The 12,274-nt window shown below is 40.2% G+C and overlaps 1 protein-coding gene and 1 long non-coding RNA gene across 2 annotated transcripts in view; both read left to right on the plus strand.

The window, feature by feature from the left end:
• LOC129643259 (uncharacterized) overlaps positions 1 to 2,137 on the plus strand; it is a 45,699-nt gene extending 43,562 nt beyond the window's left edge. Inside the window, exons 2-3 of the long non-coding RNA XR_008710199.1 lie at positions 1,393 to 1,532; positions 1,717 to 2,137. This is a non-coding gene — a long non-coding RNA (uncharacterized LOC129643259). The remainder of the gene's footprint in view (positions 1 to 1,392; positions 1,533 to 1,716) is intronic.
• The window catches only part of CSMD1 (CUB and Sushi multiple domains 1), a 1,679,419-nt gene that overhangs the window by 64,837 nt on the left and 1,602,308 nt on the right, over positions 1 to 12,274 (plus strand). The gene's annotated exons all lie outside the window — the stretch shown is intronic.

Here is a 12,274-nt window from a genome sequence, read left to right on the forward strand (position 1 = left end):
ATTGTTTCAAAGATATTTTCCAAAGATGACTATGTCGACAGTCATTGGATTACAGTCCCTTAATGCAATTTCTTCCACCTTCAATTTTTCTGTGGAGAAATTTTGTTAGTTTTATTGTTGCTCCTTTGACCTTCTTCTCCCTAGGATTGATTTTAAGATCTTCCTTTGGAATTTGACTTTCTCTGTATTTATTTTACCTTTTCACTCTGTTGCTTGATGTCTTTAATAAATTGTAGAAGATTATCTGCTATTACACCTTCAAATATTGCTTTATCTTCATTTTTTTCTTTTCTCCTTATGGAAAAGTGTTCTTTAATGTCTTGTTCTATACCCTCACCTTTTTTGGACAATTGTTATTCATTTATGATTATTTTATTATCTATTTCAAATATTTTGTACTCCTCTTCAATTTACCTAATCCTGTCTTCAACTTTGCCTCATTTGCTATTAACTTAATTTTTAACTTCAGTTATTGCCTTTTTCAGTTGTAGAATTGAATTTGACTTTTTAATAGATGCCGGTTATTTCCTAATATTCTTTATATCTTCCACTGTCTTGAACACATTAAGCACAGTTATTTTAAAATCAACTTTTGATAACTTCAATAGCCAGGCTTAACTGTGGGTCTCTTTCTAATTCATCTTTTCTTCTCTTTGATCATTTTGTGTTTTCCCCTGGTAGTCTGGACATAAATATTTTTGACTTTAGGACCTTCTGTAGGAAGCACTTTTGAGATAATTCGAGGTCCTGGTGAAGGTTAGATTTCTCCAAAGAGGATTACTTTGTCTTCTGGCAGGCAGTTTGACTGTGGCAGGTCACCTTTATCTAGTCTAAATTGGGGCTGATAAAAATTTTTTGTATTCTGGTCTTATTCTGTGATGCATCCTTGCTAGGGTATAGCCCTTCATGAATTCCCAACAGAAAGCCTGGGTGTTTTATTGGAACCTTTCCTCCTTCATGAACCCTAAGTGCCCTTGTTTTCCTCACTCCTGTGAGACTTAAGAGAAGTCTGCACAGCTTCTCAGCAGATGTTGACTAACCAGCAAATGTCCATGGGGACGGGGCAGTGGGCTGGCCTCCCCTCTCTCTGTGCTCTCTTTCTCTCCATTTTGGCTCCTCAGGTTGTCACTGCTGTGATAATCCTCTCAGGCCTTCAAAACAATGATCCTTCTACATAGTTCATCCAGCTTTTCTAAGCTGGGGCTTAGCAGGTGTCTTGGTTTGATACAAGCTGTTCAATTCTAGGCAGAGAACATGGATTTTAAGTCAGCTCTCTCCTACTACCCATGGCATTTCTCGGTAGTTAGTAGGGAACCAGGTATGGTACAAATGTCACCTCTGTCCATTCTCCGGACAGCCATGCAGGGATTACTGCTCGTGTGATTCTTGCAGTGACTTGGTGAAGGACTCGCAAGTCTGAGCACTCGTGTCGCTGCCTCTGAGCCATGTGTGCTGCTCCACTGCCACGGCCTGGCCCGAAGGCGGCGTCCTGGCGCTGAGATCATGACGCTTCTCCTCAGCCGTCCTCCCAGGTCTGCTCAGGTTTCTGTCTTTCAGCTACTGCCCCATGTGACTGAGGGGTGGGTGACGGGGTAGGGGGCGATTCAGAGCAGGTTGGAAGGAGTCAGGAGATGCCTTAGACATGGGCCAGGTTTTATGTGTCCCAGGCTTCCAGCTCATTTGCTCTGAGCCTAACCATGGCAATTTCTTTTGCAGGATCCCTGGCCACCAAAAGGGTCTTATTCTCACAGGAGCCCCAGGAATTCTCCAGAGGCAGCTGTAGCTGAACTGATTACCTGGCCCCAACTAAGAACATAGGCTGAATAAACTGAATCCCCTTTCCTACTGAATTCCTTGTAAAACTAGGGAGTTAGTTCCTAAATATGCTCACTCCTAAAATATGTCTTAATGAAATATTGAGTTTTTATTTTTTGTATTTAATTTTTATTATTATTATTATTATTATTTTTACTTTACAATATAGTATTGGTTTTGCCATACATCAACATGCATCCGCCACGGGTGTACACGTGTTCCCCATCCTGAACCCCCTCCCACCTCCCTCCCCAAAACTTGCTCAAATGAATATATCTTATGTATTAAATAAATTCATATGCCTCACACATTTTTACATAAAGATAGTATCATGTTTTTTAAAAATCCAGTTTAAAAAATAGAAAACAACTTCTGATAAGATCCGTGAAGTTAAAAAGGATAGAAGCTTGTCATGTCATAAACATAAGTAAATAACATATATTGAGAGATAATGAAGTTCAATTAAATGAGTATATATCAAATTCAAAGTAATTTATCACTGCCCTCTGTCTGAAGTGCCTTCCTGTTGTTGTTCAGGTGTCCAGTCATGTCCAGCTCTTTGTGACCCTGTGGTCTGCAGCATGCCAGGACTGCTTGTCCTCATCATCTCCTGAAGTTTGCCCAAGTTCATGTCCATCCAGCCATCTCATCCTCTGATGCCCTCTTCTCCCTCTGCCCTCAATCTTTCCCAGCATCAAGGACTTTTCCAATGAGTTGGCTGTTTGTATCAGATGACCAAAATACTGGAGCTTCAGCTTCAGTCCTTCCAATGAGTATTCAGGGTTGATTTCCCTGAAGGTTGACTGCTTTGATCTCCCTGCTGTCCAAGGGACTCTCAGAAATCTTCTCCAGCACCACAGTTTTCATCATCAATTCTTTGGCACTTTGCCTTCTTCACAGTCCCACTTTCATAACTATATGTGGTCACTGGGAAGACCATAGCCTCGACCACACAGACATGTGTCAGCAGAGTAATGTCTCTGCTTTTCAGCACACTGTCTAGGTCTGTCATAGCTTTCCTGCCAAGAAGCAGTTGTCTTCTGATTTCATGGCTGCAGTCACCATCCGCAGTGATTTTAGAACCCAAGAACAGGACATCTGTCACTACTTCCATCTTTTCCCCTTCTATTTGTCATGCAGTAATGGGGCTGGATGACGTGATCTTAGGTTTTTTACTTTTGAGTTTTAAGCCAGCTCTTTCACTCTCTCATTCACCCTCATCAAGAGGCTCTTTAGTTCCTCTTTTCTTTTTGCCATTGGAGTGGTATCATCCACATATTTGATGTTGTTGATGTTTCTCCTGCCTATCTTGATTCCAGCTTGTAACTCACCCAGCTTGGCATTTTTCATGATGTGCTCAGCGTATAGGTTAAATGGGATGACAGCAGACAACACTGTCATACTCATTTCCCAATCCTGAACCAATCAGTTATTCCATATAGGGTTCTAACTGTTGTATCTTGACCTTCATACTGGTTTCTTTTAGGAGAAATATAAGATGCTCTAGTATCCCCATCTCTTTAAGAGCTTTCCACAGTTTCTTATGATGCACACAGTCAAAGGCTTTAGTGTAATTGATGGAACAGAGGTAGATGTTTTTCTAGAATTCCTTTGCTTTCTCTATGATCCAGAGAATGTTTGCAATTTGATCTCTGGTTCCTCTGCCTTTTCTCAACCTAGCTTGGATTTTTGGAAGTTCTTGGTTCACGTAATGTTGAAGCCTAGCATGCAAGATTTTAAACATGACCTTACTAGCATGGGAAATGAGTGTGATTGTCCAATGGTTAAAACATTGTTTACTGCTATCATTCATGGGAATTGGGATGAATATTGACTTTTTCAGTCTTCTGGCCACTGCTGGGTCTTCCAGATTTGCTGACATACTGAGTGGAACACTTTCATAACATCATTTTTTAGGCTTTTGAATAGCTCTGGTGGAATTCCATCACATCCACTAGCTTTATTAACAGCAGTGCTTCCTAAGGCCCACTTGACTTCACACTCCAAAATGTCTGGCTCTGGGTGACTTGACCATATCATCATAGTTATTTGGTTCATTAAGATCTTTTTATACAGTTCTTCCGTGTATTCTTTCCATCTCTTCTTGATCTCTTCAGTGTTTTCTAGATCTCTACCGTTTCTGTCCTTTATTGTGCCCATCTTTGGGTGAAATTTTCCCTTGATATTTCCAGTTTTCCTGAAGAAATCTCTAGTCTTTCACCTTCTGTTTTCCTCTATTTTTATGCACTGTTCTTTGAAGAAGGCCTTCTTGTCTCTCCTCTTCATTCTTTGGAACTCTGCATTTAGTTGGATGTATGTTTCCCTTGTTCCCTTGCTTTTCGCTTATCTTCTTTCTTCAGCTGTTTGGAAAACCTCCTCAGATAACCACTTTGCCTTCTTGCTTTTCCTTTTCTTTGGGATGGTCTTGTTAGCTGTCTCCTGTACAATATCATGTAGAACCTGTAGTTCTTCAGGGACACTGTTTATTAGATCTAATCCCTTGAATCTGTTTGTCACCTCCACTGCATATTCATAGGGGATTTAAGTCATACCTGGCTGGCCTAGTGGGTTTCCCTGCTCTCTTTAGTTTAAGCCTGGATTTTGGTATGAGAAACTGATGCTCTAGGCCACAGTCAGCTCAAAGACTTGTTTTCTTTTTTGACTGTGTATAGCTTCTCCAACTTGGGCTACAACATAATTAATTTGATTTTCAGTATTGACCATTTGGTGATGTCCATGTATAAAGTCATCACTGTGTTGTTGGAAAGGGTATTTGCTATGATCAGTATATTCTCTTGGCAGAATTCAGTTAGCCTTTGCCCTGCTTCATTTTGTTCTCCAAGGCCAAACTTGTCTGTTATTCCAGGTGTTCTTGACTTCCTACTTTTGCATTCCTGTACCCAGTGACGAATAGAACATTTTTTTTTTTTTTTTGGTGTTAGTTATAGGAGGTCTTCTAGGTCTTCATAGAACTGATTAGCTTCAGCATCAGTGGTAGAGACATACAGTTGAACTACTGTGATGCTGAATGGCCTGCTTTGGAAATGAACTGAGATCATTCTGTCATTTTTGAGGTTGCACCCAAGCACTGCATTTTGGACTCTTTTGTTGATTATGAGGGCTACTCCATTTCTTCTATGGGATTCTTGCCCACAGTACTAGATATGATGTCATCTGAATTAAATTCACCCATTCCCATCCATTTTAGTTCACTGATTCCTAAGATGTAAGTGTTTATTCTTACCATCTCTTGCTTGACCACATACAATTTACCTTAATTCATGGACCTAACATTCCAGGTTCCTATGCAATACTGTTCGTTGTACCATCAGGCTTTACTTTCACCAGCAGACACATCCATAATTGAGCATCATTTCTACTTTGGACCATGAAGTGCCTGAGTGTTCATAATTCTAATGTAAAACTATTTTTTAAAATGATTTTTATTGCCAGACTAGTTCTATCAGGGAGTAAACTCAAGCAGAATCTAGCATTCATTTACTATGCTTGAGTAAAACTTTCTTCTACCTTTCATTTTTAAATTATTTATTTAAATATTATACTTTATGGTTTAAACATGATTTCACATTCATTCCTTAATTCATGGATTTATTTACCCAGCGTATATCAAGTGTCTATTATGTACCAAGTATCAGTAAATCAATGGACATTAATTTGAGCAAACTTTAGGAAATAGTGAAGGACAGAGGAGCCTAGCATGCTACAGACCATGGAGTCACACAGAATCATACACGACTTAGAGGCTGAACACCACCTGGGACCCAGTAAGGACTGAGATGGACAGTGATTGTTCTCCTTGACACCTCAAAGTGAGCATGGTGATTTGCAGTGACTCTGCGGAGATACCCAATATGATGGCAAGGAAAAAAGGTACAGAAAGACATCTGTGTCAATGAGTTTCCCATCCAGTTTGAAACAAATGACATGTACAAGACACTACCTTTTTTAAGGTAGGATGCAGTTAACATCATCATGAAGAAACTGAATGTTAGGATAATACCAAAGAGAAAGAGGTTGACTTGGGCTGAAAAATTCAGGGCAACTACAGAGCTAAGATACTAGCCTTCGGAGACATGTGACCTGTCCTTCAGTAGGGATGGAGATGCTGGAGGGGGAGGAGCTAGCGTGTGTGGGAGATGGAGATGCAGAAACGGGGCACCTATGTGAGACATCAGACGTACTGAAAAGCTCAAACTGGGAACCTGATGGCTGGGGCTGAGATTTGGCTTTGACATTTAGAAGCTGTGTTTCGCCAGGGAGCTTCCATGACTTCCTGTGCCCCATTTCTCGCCTATACAGTGTGTGGCATAGTACCTGTAACTTAGGGTTACGGTAAGGGCTAAAGCAGTGCCTGGTGCCTAGTCAGAGCCTTATAAGTGAAACATTTTGAGAAACTACTTAGTTTCCGCATGCACCCCCTTACTCTCTATACACTCACACACAGAAGCAAAAAAGCTCATTCACAACTTCCAAGGGGTCAGCAGTACACAATTGAGGAAACTGAAACTGAAAATCAAATACACTTTGGCAAATGCAAACATAGGAGACATAATAGGGCTGAACACTTAGTGTTCTATACTTACTTAAATAGTTGGCAGATTGGTACAAATTCAGTTCAGTTCAGTCGCTCAGTCGTGTCTGACTATGTGACCCCGTGAATTGCAGCACGCCAGGCCTCCCTGTCCATCACCAACTCCTGGAGTTCACTCAGACTCACTTCCATCGAGTCAGTGATGCCATCCAGCCATCTCATCCTCTGTCATCCCCTTCTCCTCTTGCCCCCAATCCCTCCCAGGATCAGAGTCTTTTCCAATGAGTCAACTCTTCGCATGAGGTGGCCAAAGTACTGGAGTTTCAGCTTTAGCATCATTCCTGCCAAAGAATACCCAGGGCTGATCTCCTTTAGAATGGTACAGATTAGGCACATTTATACACTTGAGAAGATCCTCTGGAGAAGGAAATGGCATCCCACTCCAGTACTCTTGCCTGGATAATCCCATGGATGGAGGAGTGTTGTAGACTACAGTCCATGGGGTCGCAAAGAGTCGGACGTGACTGAGTGACTTCACTTCACTTCTATACACTTGGGAAGTTTTTAAACTGAGAATCGGACTCCAGAGTTGGACACAAACACAGAACAAGAAGAGGCCAATATTGGATATGAGTCAGGAATTCAGATTGGCATTTTCCAGAAGAATTTCCTTCATGGATGTCATTAAGACACAGCTTTGAACATGGTCACCTTCAGGAAGGTTTTCCTGATTGCTCAAAGTAGCCTCATGTTTCTTTCTGAGCTCTTCCTCTACTTGAATTATCTTATGCTCTTCTGCAATTTGTAAATAAGAGTTCTGCCTACACATTTTATCCTCCCTGCTCTTTGTAATCTATTTGAATGGAAATTTGCAAATTCATTTTGGTGTCTATCTTGTGTACATAATAAACATTTGAATATATATCGCAATGTAATTCATGAGAAGATGTTATTTTAGAAGGTAATCATTATAATTACATGTATTGATTTATATTTTTCCACAAAATAGTTTTCACAATATAATTTAAAGACAATCTAGTGAAATGTGCTTTCTCTCATGCCATTTTTTTTAACAAAGTAAAATGTAATAACATCCTGAGTATTTGTGGAAGGGTTTATGTTGATGTAATCTATACCAGAGAATATTTTTAGTTACTTTAAAACATTTTTTCTTTCCAGCTTATGAGAAACAGTGAATGTAGTTGGGGGAAAGATGCTAGAAACATCTGTGAATTATGAGCATTTTCGAAGTATACTTTTTTATGGGCATTGATAAATGGTCAGTTTGAAAGCCAAGTCCTTGTTTCATCAAATGTGTGATTCCTGAAAAATCTAAAATTTGCAGTAAGTTGGTCCACGTAACTTTTCTCCAGAACCAAACAAGCTTAGGTTTATTTCTTGTGACTTGATACATTTACCATATGTTTGCTCAAATAATACACATTTATTCAGGATCTGCCATGAGCTACGGAGAAGGCAATGGCACCCCACTCCAGTACTCTTGCCTGGAAAATCCCATGGACAGAGGAGCCTGGTGGGCTGCAGTCCATGCGGTCGCTAAGAGTCAGACACAATGGAGAGAATTCACTTTCACTTTTCTCTTTCATGCATTGGAGAAGGAAATGGCAACCCACTTCAGTGTTCTTGCCTGGAGAATCCCAGGGACGGGGGAGCCTGGTAGGCTGCCGTCTATGGGGTTGCACAGAGTCGGACATGACTGAAGTGACTTAGCAGCAGCAGCCATGAGCTATGGATTTGCCAAGTCAGGGAATATAACTCTGAAGAAGATATCTTTTTATTCTCAGTGAGTTTTCTTTCACTGCTTGCCTGGTAGATGGGACAGTAAAAGAATCTGCTTGCAATGCTGGAGACCTGGGTTCGATCCCTGGATTGGGAAGATCCCCTAGAGAAGGGAATGGAAACCCACCCCAGTATTAAAGTGCAGGTAAAGAGAAAATTGAAGATATGTGTGGAAATGCCCCAGTAGGGTTCAGTGTGAGCTGTCTGAAGGAGTAATTGTCCTACCTTAAAGTTCAGAGAAGCTCCTCAGAGGGGAGGTGTTGTCTGCCTTAAGGGTTGAATAACAAGTAAGACTTCCACATCTGAGGAAGAAGAATCTGTGTTCCTGCCTGAGGGCACACCCTGTTGAAGTTTGGATGGGCTGTGAATGGCAAGGTGGCCAGAGAGTGGCTGTTGGCATTGTTCAGAGCAGGGCTCCCTAGATTGTGAAGAGCTCAGATAGGTCCCTGAGCATCATGTTCAGTTCAGTTTGAACATCATGTATCTTTGCTCAAAACTAAAACCCACCTTCAGATAACAAGGTCCTTTTCTTGAAGGAGATTTAAATAAATGTGCCACAAACTTAGAAGGTAACTCTGAAATAGAGACTGCAAAATATTTGGTGACATCATTATTATAATTATAGGCTCTCCCAAAAGGACAAGTATGAAGTCAAGTAGTTTGAAGAGCTTAGCAGTCTGAAATGTGAACAGTCTCCTTCTTACCTTGTATATTTGACTTCCATCTATTTAAAATAAAATCTAAATTCAGGAAAATTAGTGCAGAAGAAAACAAACTTTAGAGATAATTAGCATGTTTATGCATGTTATATATAAACAAATACAGATTATCATGTAATCTTTGTTGACCTGTTCATGATAATCAAGGCAGTGCAAGGTAAAAATTTGTCCTCAAATATCTGTCACCAGGGAGAGAGGTTCACACTGTATTCATTGCATTGAAAGTCTTAGTGAAGAGTTTTGGGAATTTATGAGTGCATAACTCTAAACAATAATTCTGTTGATTTATGAAAAAAATAGTCTTTAGTCATCACTCAAATGTGTGACTCCAAACATGTATAAAAATATGAAATAAAGCTAGATTGTTCCAGTTGTTAATATTTTAGTAAATTTCTACAAATAACTAATGTCACTTGAATTGGGATGTATCCAGAAAGATATTAACATATATTTATAAAAAGCTTAGATACATTTTGGGAAATGATTTTCAGTCGTAAAGCTATTGTAGTTTTGTTGCTCTTCAGTCACTAAGTCGTGTCCGACTCTTTGCGATCCCATGGACTGCGGCACACCAGGTTTCCCTGCCCTTCGCTATCTCCCTGAGTTTGTGCAGATTCATGTCCTTTGAGTCAGTGATGCTCTCTTAACCATCTCATTCTCTGCTGTCCCCTTCTCCTTTTGCCTTCAATCTTTTCCAGGGTCAGGGTCATTTCCAATGAGTCAACTCTTCGCATCAGGTGGCCAAAGTATTGGAGTTTCAGCTTCAGCATCAGTTCTTCCAATGAATATTCAGGACTGATCTCCTTTAGAATGGACCAGTTTGCTCTCCTTGCAGTCCAAGGGACTCTCAAGAGTCTTCTCCAACACCACAGTTCAAAAGCATCAATTCGTTGGTGCTCAGCCTTCTTGATTGTCTAACTCTCATATCTATAGATGACTCCTGGAACAACCATTGCTTTGACTATACAGATCTTGATAGGCAATGTGATATCTCTGCGTTTTAATATACTGTCTAGGTTAGTCATAGCTTTCCTTCCAAGAGCAAGTGTCTTGTAATTGTATGACTGCAGTCACAATCAGCAGTGCATAGCTGAAACAATTATGCCTTTTCCCCCCTTTTTTGCTTCAAAGATATTGAGCACCTACCTACTATATGCAAATCTGAAGCTCAGAACTGAGTATATGGGACCTAGCCTCCCTGTCACCTCCCTGTAAAAATAAATGTCAGATGTGGCCCATGCTCTTTTGATAGTCATTGATTGGAAGCAATATAAATAAATTCACACTTCCCAAGCATTTTCAGAACTCTGAAGGGAAAGCTATGAGTGTTTACCAGAAAGAGGTCATTTAGGCTCAGCATCAGGATGAGCAAGGAACTTTCCCCAGCATAGTACCTTCTATTCTGACAGAAGGATGGGCAGGGGTAAAAATAGGCAAAAAGAAAAACAATAGGGAGGAGACTCCAGGTGAAACCTGGTGTCAAGAGGAATGCTGATCCTTTTGTGGAGAAACTGCAAAGGTGTCTGGAACTGAGAAGGTGGGCTAGAGAGCAGAGAAAGATGTGCTTAAGAGTTCAGTGGTGGCGACGTACCTAGACCTCCAGGGTCATAGGTACCCAGTCCATAGTCTAAGAAATCTGATAGGTGGAAAGAGAGACTTGATCAAATAGTGGGGGACCAGTGAAAGGAGAACAAGACGGTGTTGAAAGGTCACTTAATGGATAATTGCATTTGTCCATCTGAGAGATAATGGCAACTTGGACTGAGGGTTTGATGGCAGAGATAGACAGAAAAGGCTCCATGATGTGGTGAATTATGATTTATATTTTTAAATAGACCACCCTGGTGACAAGGGGAGAATGAAGTATGGAGGAATGGTCTGCAAGCAGTTAGACATTGAGCTTTCATCTAAACACATCAGTTTCTTTGGATCGAAGTGGTACATGAAGGGGGTCAGCAAGAACTGTTGAGAAGGATGCATGAAACACAAGGAAAAAGGGAGCCTCCAGAGATACTATTCTTAACCGCATACATCAGTCAACATGGGTTCTATCTTCAGAACAACTCTTGGCATTTTGGTACTTTCATTTTTATTTTCTAATCAAGGAAAGGTGGAGCTCAGAGAGATTAGCAGAATGTCTAGTGTAACACAGCTGGTTACTGATAGAGGCAGCTTTCACACTCAGAGTCCATTTGCCAGCAGATGGCACCTTCTTTCCTCAGTGTCTTGATGCTCCCTGAAGATACTATTCTTACTCTGGAGATGATGTTTGGAGAACTCGTTAAACAACCTGACAAAAATCACATAAGCAGTTAATCGATAGTGAAGATGGTTTTGCAAACCAGGAAGTTTATTTCTAAACTCCTTTTCCCTTTTCTTACCTCGAGTATAACATTGCAATCTGAGACTGCCGCTTCATAAAATTACAGCCTAGCAGAAAGGACAGGGATGCCAGTTACTATGAAATTGATGAAAATCATCACTACCTTTTAACCATGAAAGGAGGCATTAGCTCCACACTTAGGAGAAGCATAAGTAACCTTGGAGGAGGTGAAATAAATGTTGCAGTTCTTGGTCATATTTGTTCAGTCTATACATACTTGTTGAATGAAAGAATGGAGATGAATAGTTAATGCAGTCTGGCCAGATGATATCTTATAATAAATTAAAAATTTACTTTAAAAACTTTGTTCTGGAGAGGATCTTTTTTTCTGGTGTTGATGGTGCTTCATATTAAAACAGTTTCACTTAACTAGTATTATAAAGGTCACGATAGTTTATGTCTAGGAGTTATTGAAACAGTGTTTTCAAACTATGTATATCATTCCATCATAGAGAAGTTTCACTCCAGTTAAATTTTGGACAAATGGGCATGAGACTGTTCTTTTGTTACTCTTGTTCTGCTTTAATTTGAGATACCTAATGTAGAGACTTAACTTCACGTTCCAGGATGTCTGGCTCTAGGTGAGTGATCACACCATCGTGGTTATCTGGGTCAAGAGGATCTCCTTTGTATAGTTCTTCTGTGTATTCTTTCAACCTCTTCTTAATATCTTCTGCTTCTGTTAGGTCCATACCATTTCATTCCTTTATTGAGCCCATCTTTGCATGAAATGTTCCCTTGGTATCTCTAATTTTCTTGAAGAGATCTCTAGTCTTTCCCTGTCTACTGTTTTCTTCTATTTCTTTGCATCGATCACTGAGGAAGGCTTTCTTATCTCTCCTTGCTATGCTTTGGAACTCTGCACACAGTTGGGAATATCTTTCCTTTTCTCCTTTGCCTTTAGCTTTCTTTCTCAGCTATTTGTAAGGCCTCCTCAGATAAACATTTTGCCTTTTTGCATTTCTTTTTCTTGGGTTGGTCTTGATCACTGCCTTCTGTACAGTG

The sequence above is a fragment of the Bubalus kerabau genome, chromosome 2 (genome assembly GCF_029407905.1).
Source record: "Bubalus kerabau isolate K-KA32 ecotype Philippines breed swamp buffalo chromosome 2, PCC_UOA_SB_1v2, whole genome shotgun sequence".
NCBI classification, from domain to species: domain Eukaryota; kingdom Metazoa; phylum Chordata; class Mammalia; order Artiodactyla; family Bovidae; genus Bubalus; species Bubalus kerabau.